The 12,841-nt window shown below is 53.4% G+C and overlaps 1 long non-coding RNA gene across 1 annotated transcript; it reads right to left on the bottom strand.

Moving 5' to 3' along the window:
• Window positions 1–36: 36 nt before the first annotated feature.
• Window positions 37–11,983, bottom strand: LOC131819742 (uncharacterized). The gene is made up of 3 exons (XR_009349313.1): window positions 11,516–11,983; window positions 692–942; window positions 37–293 (listed from the first exon to the last, which is right to left on the bottom strand). It is a non-coding gene; the product is annotated as an uncharacterized LOC131819742 (long non-coding RNA).
• Between the last annotated feature and the right edge of the window lie 858 nt (window positions 11,984–12,841).

Here is a 12,841-nt window from a genome sequence, read left to right as displayed (position 1 = left end):
TTTTTTTTTTTTAAGATTTTATTTATTTATGGGGGGAGGGGGAAAGCGAGCACAGGCAGACAGAATGGCAGGCAGAGGCAGAGGGAGAAGCAGGCTCCCCGGCGAGCGGAGAGCCCGATGTGGGACTCGATCCCAGGACAGTGGGGTCATGACCCAAGCCAAAGGCAGCTGCCCAACCAACTGAGCCACCCAGGCGTCTGCCTATTTTCACTTTTGCACTCATGGCAGACATTACCAGTCAACTGCCAAACACTTTCCAGCTGAATCCACAAAGTGTCAGACTCTCCCATTAGCTTAAAAAAAAAAGAAAGAAAGAAAAGAAAATTGATTTATTTGACAGTGAGAGAGAAACACAGCGGGGGAGGGGGGGAGTCATGGGGGAGAGTGTGGCAGAAGCAGCAGGGAGAAGCAATCTCCTGATGCAGGGCTCCATCCCAGAACCCGAGCAGAAGGCAGAGACTCTCAACCAACTAAGCCACCCAGGCGCCAGACTCTCCTATTATCTTAAGAGACCAGACCTTGTTTCCCAGCTCCTGAGCACCAGGAGCATATCAGGTCTCCCCCCAATGGCTCAGTCCTTTTGAACTGAACGGCATTCGGTGGAATCAGGGGCAAAGAGGATCCCCAGATTCTCAAATTTGGGGTCCTCTGCAGAACAACAGGCAGAGGTAGCCACAGTCATCCCCCGTACCTTGCCCTTTGGCCAATTGGAAACACAGATGTCCCGAGAGGGGTAGAAATAAAATGAAGTGGGGATCCTGGGTCCATCTGGGAGGTAATATTGGTCTTGGAAGGTGGAGACTGTCGGAGGAGCCAGAAGATGTGGTCTGAGCCCCTTGGCTAAGGAGGCTGAGGCCAGAACGGGTCAGAAGAATTCCCACCTCTGCCATGGGTCACCGCCGAGCATCCACGTCTCCTGTGTCAGGAAGAGTCATCCAAAACCTAGAAATAGGGCCCAGAGCAGGACTGCCTTGTATAACAAGTGCATCTACAGGTGATTTAACTCTCTAGGAAACTTCTTCTTCTTTTTTTTTTTTTTTAAGGTTTTATTTATTGGGGCGCCTGGGTGGCTCAGTGGATTAAGCCGCTGCCTTCAGCTCAGGTCATGGTCTTGGGGTCATGGGATCGAGCCATGCATTGGGCTCTCTGCTTAGCAGGGAACCTGCTTCCCTTCCTCTCTCTCTGCCTGCCTCTCTGCCTACTTGTGATCTCTGTCTGTCAAATAAATAAATAAAGGCTTGTGATCTCTCTCTCTGTCAAATAAATAAATAAAATATTTAAAAAGAAAAGATTTTGGGGCGCCTGGGTGGCTCAGTGGGTTAAGCCACTGCCTTCGTCTCAGGTCATGATCTCAGGGTCCTGGGATCGAGTCCCGCATTGGGCTCTCTGCTCCCCAGGGAGCCTGTTTCCTCCTCTCTCTCTCTCTGCCTGCCTCTCTGCCTACTTGTGATCTCTCTCTGTCAAATAAATAAATAAAATCTTAAATAAATAAATAAATAAATAAATAACATCTTTAAAAAAAAAGATTTTATTTATTTTATTTAAAGATTTATTTAAAGATTTTATTTGTTATTTGACAGAGACACAGCGAGAGAGGGAACACAATCAGAGGAGTGGGAGAGGGAGGGAGAAGCAGGCCTCTAGCCATCAGGGAGCCCGATGCGGAGCTCGATCCCAGGACCCCCCAGGACCCCGGGATCATGACTTGAGACAAAGGCAAAAGCCCAGCGACTGAGCCACCCAGGCGCTTCTCTAGGAAACTTGTTTGCCTTGCTATTTGCTTTCTTTTAAGGGCTCAGTTATAGGTTAACCTGTGGACTCGTGTCTGATAGAAAAGATAGCAACAGAAGTTGCTGGGTTGTTGTTATTTTTAAATTTTTATTTATTTGAGGGCGCCTGGGTGGCTCAGTAGGTTAAGCCGCTGCCTTCGGCTCAGGTCATGATCTCAGGGTGCTGGGATCGAGTCCTGCATCGGGGGGGGTCTCTGCTCAGCAGGGAGCCTGCTTCCTCCTCTCTCTGCCTCTCTGCCTACTTGTGATCTCTCTCTGTCAAATAAATAAAATCTTAAAAAAAATTTTTTTATTTATTTGAGAGAGAAAGTACAAGTCGGGAGAGAGCAAGAGGGAGAAGCAGCCTGTCAGCTGAACAGGGATCCCAAAGCGGGGCTCGATCCCAGGACATGACCTGAGCTGAAGGCAGATGGGTGGCCCCCTTCTATGCTGTACTTTTCATCTCTGGGATTTACTTATTTTATGACTCTAAGTTTGTTATCTCTTAATCCCCTTCGCCTATTTCATCCATGGCCCACCCCCCACCACCTCCCCTCTGGTAATCACCAGTTTGTTCTCTGTATTTAAGAGTCTACTTGTTCTCTTGTTTGGTCCTGTGTCTTGTCATCCTGTGTTGTTTTCTAAATTCCACATGTCAGTGAAATTATATGCTATTCGTATTTCAAAGGTTACTCTTGATTGCCCCAAAGGACATTAGTCAGGTTTTGTTTTGTATCGAATTAGGAATCTTATCCTAGTATTTTTTTAAAAATATTTTATTTATTTATTTGACAGAGAGAGAGAGAGATCACAAGTAGGCAGAGAGGCAGGCAGAGAGAGAGGGGAAGCAGGCTCCCTGCTGAGAAGAGAGCCCGATGCGGGGCTTGATCCCAGGACCCTGAGATCATGACCCGAGCCAAAGGCAGCGGCTTAACCCACTGAGCCACCCAAGTGCCCCTATCCCAATATTTTTAAAATAAATATTTTATTTATTCATTTGAGAACAAGGGGGGAGGGGCAGAGGGAGAAGCAAGGAGAGGGAGATGCAGAACTCGATCTCAGGGCCCTAAAATCATGACCTAAGCCGAAGGCAGATGCTTAAACCCACTGAGCCACCCAGGTGCCCAGCATTTTTTTAAAAGATTTTATTTATTTATTTATTTATTTATTTATCAGAGTGATGGGGGAGAACACAAGCAGGCAGAGCGGCAGGCAGAGGCAGAGAGAGAAGCTCTTTGCTGAGCAGACAGCCCAATGTGGGACTCGATCCCAGGACCCTGGGATCATGACCTGAGCTGAAGGCAGCAGCTTAACCAACTGAGCCACCCAGGCGCCCCTCATCCCAGCATTTTTAAATGAATTGTATAAATGCCAATTTCTTAGGGGGGTAGGAGAAAGTGAAAAATACAGTTCCTCAAATGTTCTTTGCATCAATTTACTATCTTAGTGCTCCCTTGTTAATTAATAAGTTGAATTACATCTTTGACAAATGCTCCTTGTCTAACTGTGTAAGAGTCATGAGTTTAGCTTTTCTTTAAAGATTTTATTTTATTTTAAGATTTTATTATTTATTTGACAGAGCAAGAGTGAGAACAAGCAAAGGGAGCAGGAGGCAGAGGGAGAGGGAGAAGCAGGCCCCCAGCTGAAAAGAGAGCCTGAGGCAGGCTCCATCCTGGGACTCCAGGATCATGACCTGAGCCGAAGGCAGACGCTCAACCGATTGAGTCACCCAGGTTCCCTGACAATTTTTTTTTTTAATTTTTTAATTTAATCTCCACCACCATCATGGGATTTAAACTCCCGACCCCTTGGGCGCCTGGGTGGCTCAGTGGGTTAAGCCGCTGCCTTTGGCTCGGGTCATGATCTCAGGGTCCTGGGATCGAGTCCCGCATCAGACTCTCTGCTTAGCGGGGAGCCTGCTTCCTCCTCCTCTCTCTCTGCCTGCCTCTCTGCCTACTTGTGATCTCTCTCTGTCAAATAAACAAATAAAAAATCTTAAAAAAAAAAAAAAATAAATAAATAACTCCCGACCCCAAGATCAAGAGTCTCATGCTCTACTGACTGAACAAGCCACATGTCCCGACCTTAGCTTTTTGGAAATGATACTTTGAGACCTATCTCCCAGCCCAGGGCCCTTCCTCCCCCCGACCTGCATCAGGTCCGGGCTGGAAGGGGGTCAAGACCTGGGTCTCCCCGAATATTCCCCAGCCCCCCCACCCCGACCTGCCATGCTTCCAGGTCAGTCACGGTCCAGTCCATTCTGACCCATGCGACTTGGAGCTGCCATTGGCTGGCAGGTTCAGGCTGAGGCCCCCAGTTTCTTCTCAGGAGCCCTGGGGAGCGATGGATGGTGTTATGTTGGGAGAAAACAGGCAGGCCCATTGTATACCCAGGGCCCAGCACAGCCCATGGTGGCCTCCATATTTGTCAGTGTCCCTGAAACCACTCTGGGACAAAGTGTGGCCACTCCCAAGCTGGGCATCACAGCCCCACACACTTGCCAGATGCCATCCTCTTGCCCACCTGAGTGACCCACTCCACTTGTTGGAACCTATTCTACTTCCCAGCTTTTAAACATTTTATTTATTTATTTGACAGACAGAGATCACAAGTAGACTGAGAGGCGGGTAGGGGCTGGGGGGGGTGGAAGCAGGCTCCCTGCCGAGCAGAGGGCCAGATGCAGCTGGATCCCAGGGTCCTGGGATCACGACCGGCAGAAGGCAGAGGCTTTAACCCACTGAGCCACCCAGGTGCCCCAACTTCCCAGCTTTTAGAATCCCCTCCCCCATTCCCCAAATTCTACCCACTTTTAAAGCCTGGCTTAACCCTCCCTGCCCTGAGAAGCACCCCACCCAGTTCTCTCTCCTCTAACCCAGCCAGGACACCGTCCGCAGACCCCTGCTCTAGACCCCCAACTCAGAGGGATGCTTGGGTCCCTAGGCCTCAGGCTAGGACGGAGAAGGCTAGTTCAGTTATAATTTGACCACAGAAATATATAATGACCGGCGGTTATTAAACCTATATTGACTCATACTTGAGCGCATTTTTTTTCTTTTTTTTGTACAAAGGGCTTCTAAATAGGTTTGAGGCAAAGACTTCCGGAGGAGCCCCTACTCCAGGACGGGTCCAGCCCCGCCCAGCTTGGCGAAGCAGGCGCGTCTCCCGCGCCACCTGGCGGCCGTCAGGAGCTCCGCAGCCCCATCCGGAGGTAGAGACCACGCAGGGTCCCTGAGGGCATGCGGAGTCTTGGGTAGGGTTCCCCTCCTCTCCCGCGCCTAGGAGGAAGCACGCTGTATCTTTTGTCTTGGTAGTCGTGGACAGCTTCTCTAAGCAGGCATGTTGGGAGCTGGGACATGCAGTTATTAATTCGCATTCTCAGGCCACCTGCTCCTGGTTGCAAGAGCCTGAGTGTGGTCTTGCCGTGAATTAGGGGAATTAGATGGGCAGCGCGCCACTTGCCACTAACTCCAGCAAGGCTCATTCTTGGGGTCCTTATACCCACTTTATTTTTTATTTTTTTTTAGATATATATATATATATATATATATATATTAAAGATTTTATTTATTTACTTGAGAGAGAGACAGTGAGAGAGAGCATGAACGAGGAGAAGGTCAGAGAGAGAAGCAGACTCCCCAAGGAGCTGGGAGTCCGATGCGGGACTCGATCCCGGGACTCCAGGATCATGACCTGAGCTGAAGGCAGTCGTCCAACCAACTGAGCCACCCAGGCGTCCCTATACCCACTTTATTCATTGGAAAACTGAGGCTCGGTTCTTAGCATATTGGTTCCGCTGCCCTGGTACACTCAAACCTGTTCCAGCCTGGGTGTGTATGGGGGCGTTGCGCACGCGCACACACACACATACGCACGCACGCCCAATGTGCCACCAGGAAATTTATGATTATCCTTGCAGGCCTGTTTATTGAACAATTCGCTTTATATAGAGGAAGGGAGTTAGTTCCCAAGAGAGCTTGACCCGGCTGAGTCAGCAGGGAGTTCAGACCGGGCCAACTCTGCCCACCCAGCTCCTTTCCAAAGGCCTGGGTCTAGGAACTACCAACAGCCAGCCCCCGACCCACGCCAGTTCCTTTCAGTCGGCCCCACCGACAGCCAAGCCCAGGCTCAGGGATGGTGCCAGGAGGGTGCTCCCTCCTTCTTCTCTAAATCCTCAGGCTACATCCCACCACCAATCCCTCCTGGGGATGGGGCCTTAGGTAGCCTGCAGCCAGTGGGCGGGTGTGCTTCGTGGGCCGCCAGAGCTTGGAGGTAGGGCCTCCGCACGGGCACCGCCCCTCCCCAGCCCCTCTGGAGCATCCCTCACACCCGCCCCCAGCTCCCAGGAATTCTGCTGAGTCACTTCCGAGGCTTCCGCGGCAGACCCAGAGGGAACAGTCAGTGTTATTCGATTCCCTATAGGCAGCGCTCCAGCGCTCACCTGGAAAACCCGGCCCCTGTCTTTTCTGAAGACCTCATCGTGGCCATCGAGGCCAACCCTACGTCTCCCTTGCCGTTCTCCCCCACCCACCCTAGTGACCACGCAGGCTCCTGCCTTAGGGCCTTTGCACAAGCTTGGGCCCTCTGACTGGCACGCTCCTCCCTCAGTCACCTGTAGCCTGCACATCCTTCCCACGGTCACTGCCAAAGTCTGTGCTCCAGCGGGGATGTGTCAGAGGAGAGCAAGAGGGCAGTTGCCAGCCTGACCCGCAGATCCTTGGATGAGCAGTTAAGATTGGAAAAGATGCAAACTGCTAATGGGGAGCGCCACATGCTGCATGGTGCAAGGGGACAGGTGTGCGCGGCCGTGCAACTGTGTGTGAGGCTGCCCGTGCGCAGCGTAGGCACAGGCGCGCTGAGCTTGCATCCTGAGAATTCCCCGCCAGACCGGATGCCGGTCTTGCAGCCATTGTCTCCCGGCCCCAAACCCACCCATCAGCGCGAGGCTCCGGCTGGGGGCTGCAAACTACGCTTCCCAGAATCCCTGGTCGCCCCCAGAATTCCTGCTAGGTTCGGCCAATAGGAGACGCCGGGACTCTTAACCTTTTGGGTGCCGGGGACCTTGTGGTGGTCTTTAGCATTTGAGGGTAACAACATAGGGACCCCTGTCAGAATCATGCTTTTTTAAAAAACGTTGAAGGCTTTAAGTTGTTTTATTGCATCCCACCTTTTTAAAATTGTGGTAAAATAGCGTAACATAACATTTCCCATCTTAAACAATTTTAACTGTGGAGTTTAGTCAGAAATACTCCGTTGTGAAACAGCACTCCAGAAACTTCTCTCTTTGCAAATTTGAAACTCTCTACCCTTTAAACTTTCCTTTACCCTAAACCCTATGGTAATCACCCTTACACTTTCTGTTTCCCAGTTTGACTTGACCCGCCCGATCATACGGTATGGGTCCTTTTGTCGCCGGCTTACTCACCAGCATTATGTCCTCAAGGTCCATCCATGTCCTAACATGGGTCAGAATCCCCTTCCCTTTAAGAGTAGGATTATGGAGCACCTGAGTGGCTCAGTGGGTTAAAGCCTCTGACCTTCAGCTCAGGTCATGATCCCAGAGTCCTGGGATCCAGTCTCGCATCGCGCTCTCTGTTTAGCCGGGAGCCTGCTTCCCCCTCTCTCTCTGCCTGCCTCTCTGCCTCCTGTGATCTCTGTCAAATAAATAAATAAAATCTTTAAAAAAAATTTAAAAGTAGAATTATATCTCATTGTATGTACCTGTTGTTTATCCATTCATCATGAACACTTGGTTAGAATGATGCACATTTTTTTTTAAGTTATTTATTTATTTTAGAGAGAGTGAGAGGGTCTCAAGCAGATTCCCCACTGAGCGTGGAGCCCGACTCCACTCCCGGCTGGATCTCAGCGACCTAAGCCAAAACCAAAAGTCAGATGCTTAATCGACTGTGCACCCCCCAACCCCCAGCCAGGCGCCCCAGGAATGATGCTTTTAAATTTGTAAAATAAAATACATAGAATTACAAAGAGGATTTTATGACCACAACTGTCAGCAAGTTGAAAGCACAAATGTGTGGCCCAGTAACCAATATATGCATTTCTTTCTTCATGCATTAAATAACATATCTCAAGCCTAGAAACTCTAGACTGTGTGGGCTCTGGACAGGTTTCTGTCCACGAGACCTCGAGTTTTCCCGTTATACTGTTCGAGCGACACTGTAGTAGAAATCAGCTGCTTCAATCCTAGGAGCCTCATGATTAGCCTCTATCAAAAATTCCTGTAAAAAACTGTGGTTCAGTGGTTAAGCATCTGCCTTTGGCTCAGGTCATGATCCCAAGGTCGTGGGATTTAGCCCCACATCTGGCTTCCTGCTCCGTGGGGAGTGTGCTTCTCCCTCTCCCTCTGTCCCTGCTTGTGTTCCCTCTTCCACCTGGCCTCTTACCCTTAAGAGTCTCCACTCAGGGGTGCCTGAGTGGCTCAGTGGGTTAAGCCTCTGCCTTTGGCTCGGGTCATGATCTCAGGGTCCTGGGATCGAGCCCTGCCTGTGACTCTCTGCTTAGCAGGGAGCCTGCTTCCCCCTCTTCTCTCTCTGCCTGCTGCTCTGCCTACTTGCGATCTCTCTTTCTATCAAATGAATAAATAAAATCTAAAAAAAATGTCTCCACTCAGCCTCTACCATTCCGGGTTCCACCAGCCCCCTGATATCAGAGTCCATCCCAGTAGAATACCACCCCTGCCACCCAGCCACAGAAGGCAGTCGCACAGGGATGAGGCTGCTGCCCCACCAATATGTTTCTCGAAGGTGTGCAGGTTACCATGGTAAGTCACTTCCGTTGGCCTCTTTCTCCCACTTATCCCGTGAAAGTTCTGGCCTGTCTGCCTCACTGAATGTAGGCCACAGATGGGTTGGTTGAAACTTCAGTCTATAGACCTGGCAAATTGTTGGCGTCTGCAAGAGGGTCCCTTCAGACGAGGGTGTTACTGGGTCTTCAGCAGGGAAGGTTCGATTCCTCAGCCAGCCCCAGAGGCTGCCATGCCCAGACACTCAGGGTCAAGTGCATTCAGCTAGAGTGCAGACTCAGGGTGCCCAGCCCCCCAGTGCCACTGTGTGCATCAGGGAAGGGGTGCCTGTGTACCCTCTAGACCTCAGATTTCTCATCTAAAAAGGAGAAGAGAGGGGCGCCTGGGTGGCTGAGGGGGTTAAGCCTCCGCCTTCAGCTTGGGTCATGATCCCAGGATCCTGGGATCAAGCCCCGCATCGGGCTGGTTGCTCAGTGGGGAGCCTGCTTCCCCCTCTCTCTCTCTGCCTACTTGTGATCTCCGTCTGTCAAATAAATAAATAAAATCTTTTTAAAAAATAAAAATAAAAAGGAGGAGAGAAATGTCTCCCCCAGTAGGGTCGCTGGGAAACTGCCACCAGACCTCTTGGTGGGTGGGTGACGGCTGGGTCCCGGGGCAGCTAAGGGCGCTCCTCCTGCTTGATGCTTTCCCACGGCCTCCTCTTGTGCAGCAAGGCCTGGGGTGAGGCAGAGCCTGAGGAGGTGAGGGAGGGTTGAAAATGGGGTGCTATGAAGGGGTACCTATTGTGGGCCACGTCCCCCACGCGGAGAATCTAGTCATTTCCTAACTCTTGGAATGCGGACACACAGAGCCGCCTAGCCAGGGAGAATGTCCCCGCTAGAGGGCACCCAAGAGGCATGTCTTCCAGCCAGTCCTGCCCCCGTCCTGCCTCAGCCCTGCCCTGAGCCCTGTCAGCCCTCCACCCCTCCTCCCTCACTCTCAAGGGCTCCCCCTCACTGGAGCTGCTTCACAGCTCCTACCCTGGGCTCTGTTGCCCCCTGGCCTCACAATCTCAATGTCTCTTGCTCACACTCCCCAGACCCTGCCCCTCTCAGCCAAGTCACCTTGGCCTAGTCATGTAACCTTGCTGCCTTGTGGGGGGAGGGGGTCCTCCAACCCCCAGGAGGATCATGGGAGGCTTTCAGCAGAGAGCCCAGATGCAGTGCCCACATATGGGAGTTCAAAAACAGTGGAGGAAGGGGCGCCTGGGTGGCTCAGTGGGTTAAGCCTCTGCCTTCAGCTCAGGTCATGATCTCAGGGTCCTGGGATCGAGTCCCGCATCGGGGTCTGTGCTCAGCAGAGAGCCTGCTTCCTCCTCTCTCTCTCTCTGCTTGCCTCTCTGTCTACTTGTGATCTCTCTCTGTCAAATAAATAAATAAAATCTTTAAAAAAAAAAAAAAGTGGGGCGCCTGGGTGGCTCAGTTGGTTAAGCAGCTGCCTTCGGCTCAGGTCATGATCCCAGCGCCCTGGGATCGAGTCCCACATCGGGCTCCTTGCCCTCCGCAGGGAGCCTGCTTCTCCCTCTGACTCTGCCTGCCACTCTGTCTGCCTGTGCTCGCTCTTGCTCACTCTCTCTCTGACAAATAAATAAATAAAATCTTAAAAAAAAAAAAAAAAAGTGGAGGAGAAGCAGGCTACCGTCCTTTTGCTTTCTCTTTTCTCTTCCCTCTCCTTTCCTGGACGCCCTTTCTTAACCCCTCCTCCCTTCCTTCCTGCTGCGCTGGGTGGCCCACAGCCCTCCGGGGCTCTCTGGACTCTGTGTCCCCAACAGGGCTGACCAACCGGCTGGCACCTCCCCATACCTGTGTGTCCTCGCCACCCACAGAAGCTTCCTGAGGATCCGGCCTCCTGGAATCTGAGGCCAGGTGACCTGCCGGACTGTGTCCTGCTGGGACTCTGGCCCTGAGCCTCACCCAGAGTGACCCTGGCCCCGGGGACAGGACAGTCAGGACAGGATGGGACAGGCAAGGCATGGGGTTGGCTGGCCCCATTAGTCAGAAACACAAGCCTTCCCAGCCAGGCCATGCTAGGCCATTGGCCTAATGGAACTGTGGGCTGAAGACCTTCTCACTCTGGCCCCCCAACCTAGCAAATCCTCCCTTCTCCCAGGGGCGGCTCAGGAAAAGGGGAACCCCATACAGACGGCCTTGTCGAGCACCCACAGCATACCTAGGGCTCACACTCAGTACTGGGCATACATCACTGCATAGAATTCTCAATAAATCTTCCCCAAAGGGATTACTGATGGCCCCATTGTACAGAAGAAGAAACAGAGGGTCGAAGAAGTTGACCACTGTGTCGAATTCCCAGCCATTGTGCTCCCCCTCCCCCGGCTTTCATCGTAAAAAGTGTGCAATATTTCAAATAGGTAGAAAAGGACAGAGAGGAAGATCATGTACTCCCAGACCTAGTCATCATCTTACAGCATTTCCTTCAGCTTTGTTTTCTGAAAGGAATAGAGGAAACCAGCATCAGTGGGCATGTCCCCTTCCATGGGTCTCCTGCGTCCCCTCGCACCTCTACACTGAAGCTGTAACACTGACTCCCTCCTATGTCCCTATGACCTGTGTACCTTTGTAGACAACCCTAAACAACCCATGGGAGTGTCCCGTGTGTGCATTCCTTTTTTTTTTTTTTTACAGTCTGTATTGGGCTATAATTTCCGCATAGTCGAGGTCACCAACCTTGACTGTGCAGCCCTAGGGCCACCACCCTAGATGTCAGGGTGAGGGGAGCCCATCCATTCTGGGAAGGCTCCTGCCTCTGTCTTCAAGCCAAGCAGGACCTGCCCCTCACTCTGGACAGCCACCGTCCTGACCGCCCTCACCACACTGCAGTTAGCTTTGGCTCTAAATGTAGCGCAAAGCGGACAGCAAGAGGGGTATCCCTGGGGTTCATGCGCTCCCCGCCGGCCCGGGCCGCGCAGCACCAGCGAGCGCTTCCTTACTTTGCGCTGCATGCTGTCCCATACCCCCGACCGATCCCTGCTCCAGGGCCGCTGTCAGGGTGGTTTCGGCCCGACGCTCTCACATTGCACAGATGGCTTCTGGCCGCCGGCTGAGATTTCCCCGGGCAGAGGCCTGGGGCTCCCTGGCAGGCGTCTCCTGGAGGCGCCGCGCGGACTCGCAGCTCCGGCATGAACGCGCCCGCCGGGGACGCCCCCTGGCCAAGCCCCCAGTTGCTGGGAGCCGAGGCGTTTCGAAAGGCCCAGCCGCACCTCGGCCCCCTCCCCGGGCCCCTCGGAAAACGGGAAGTTCGGGGAGGAAGCTGCAACGCGCAGCCCGGCGGCCCGCGGGCCGGATGACTAAGTTTGGCTGCGCGACCTGCGGCCGCTTGCCTTTTATGGCGGCCTCGTGGGTAGCGGACGTGGCCGGGCCCGGCGGGGACCGCGGGCCGCGCCTGGGGCGGGGGGGAGCCCCGCGGGGGCCTCCCGCGCTCCCCACCCCCCAACAAACGGGTCAGGCCCATGCTTCTCTTGAACTTATGCGGCGGGAAACTGAGGCCCGGAGAGGGGCGGAGTCCTGCCGAGGTCACAATGCGCGGTGGGGTGGAGCCCGATGGCACCCGATGGCCCTGATCCCCGGCACCGGGCCAGGACCGGGATGACTCACCCTGGGGCGGGGAGGGGGTGCGCGCTGCATTTATTGAGCACCCACTGTTTGTCTCCGCATCCGCGGCCTCTGAGCCTCAACGCAGCCCTTGCAGGCTCCCTAGGGAGGGGCGGGGGGGTGGGTGCTGGCGGGAAGCGGCTGCGCCCCCCTCCTGGTTCCGGCTCTAACCCCGCGCGGGGGCCGGCTGGGTGCTGTGCTTTACATCTGCACAAACTCCGGAGACGAAAAGCCTCTCCCCCGGTTAGCGGGCAGGGAAACTGAGGCTGGGCGCCAAAGGAACGGGCGTCCAAGGTCACACGCTAGCCAAGGGACGAGGATGCCGGGGAGGTAGTATAATCTCTAGAGGTATTAAAATACACTCGACCATCCCCACGAAGTGTGACTCGTATGCATCTCCACAGAGCTGAGTAACAGTGTGACCTCGGACACGATGGTCGTTCCTGATGTTCCCAGATGCCCAACCCCGCGCTCCTCGGACCCGCTTGGCTGTGGGCCTCAGGTTGTTCAAACGCGAAGTGGGGACAAAGTGCATGGCGTTCAGGCGGGTCGGGAGGAGGGGTGCGCGGTCGGGATGGTGGTCTGGGGGCTTCCCGGGGCAAGCGCGAGGCGGGGATTTGGGGGAAACCCCGCCCCCGCCGTGAGCCCATCCCCCCCAGCCGCCC

Source organism: Mustela lutreola, chromosome 17, assembly GCF_030435805.1.
Source record: "Mustela lutreola isolate mMusLut2 chromosome 17, mMusLut2.pri, whole genome shotgun sequence".
Classification (NCBI taxonomy): domain Eukaryota; kingdom Metazoa; phylum Chordata; class Mammalia; order Carnivora; family Mustelidae; genus Mustela; species Mustela lutreola.
Note: the sequence above shows the minus strand (reverse complement) of the source record. Positions and strands in the feature narration are given on the sequence as shown.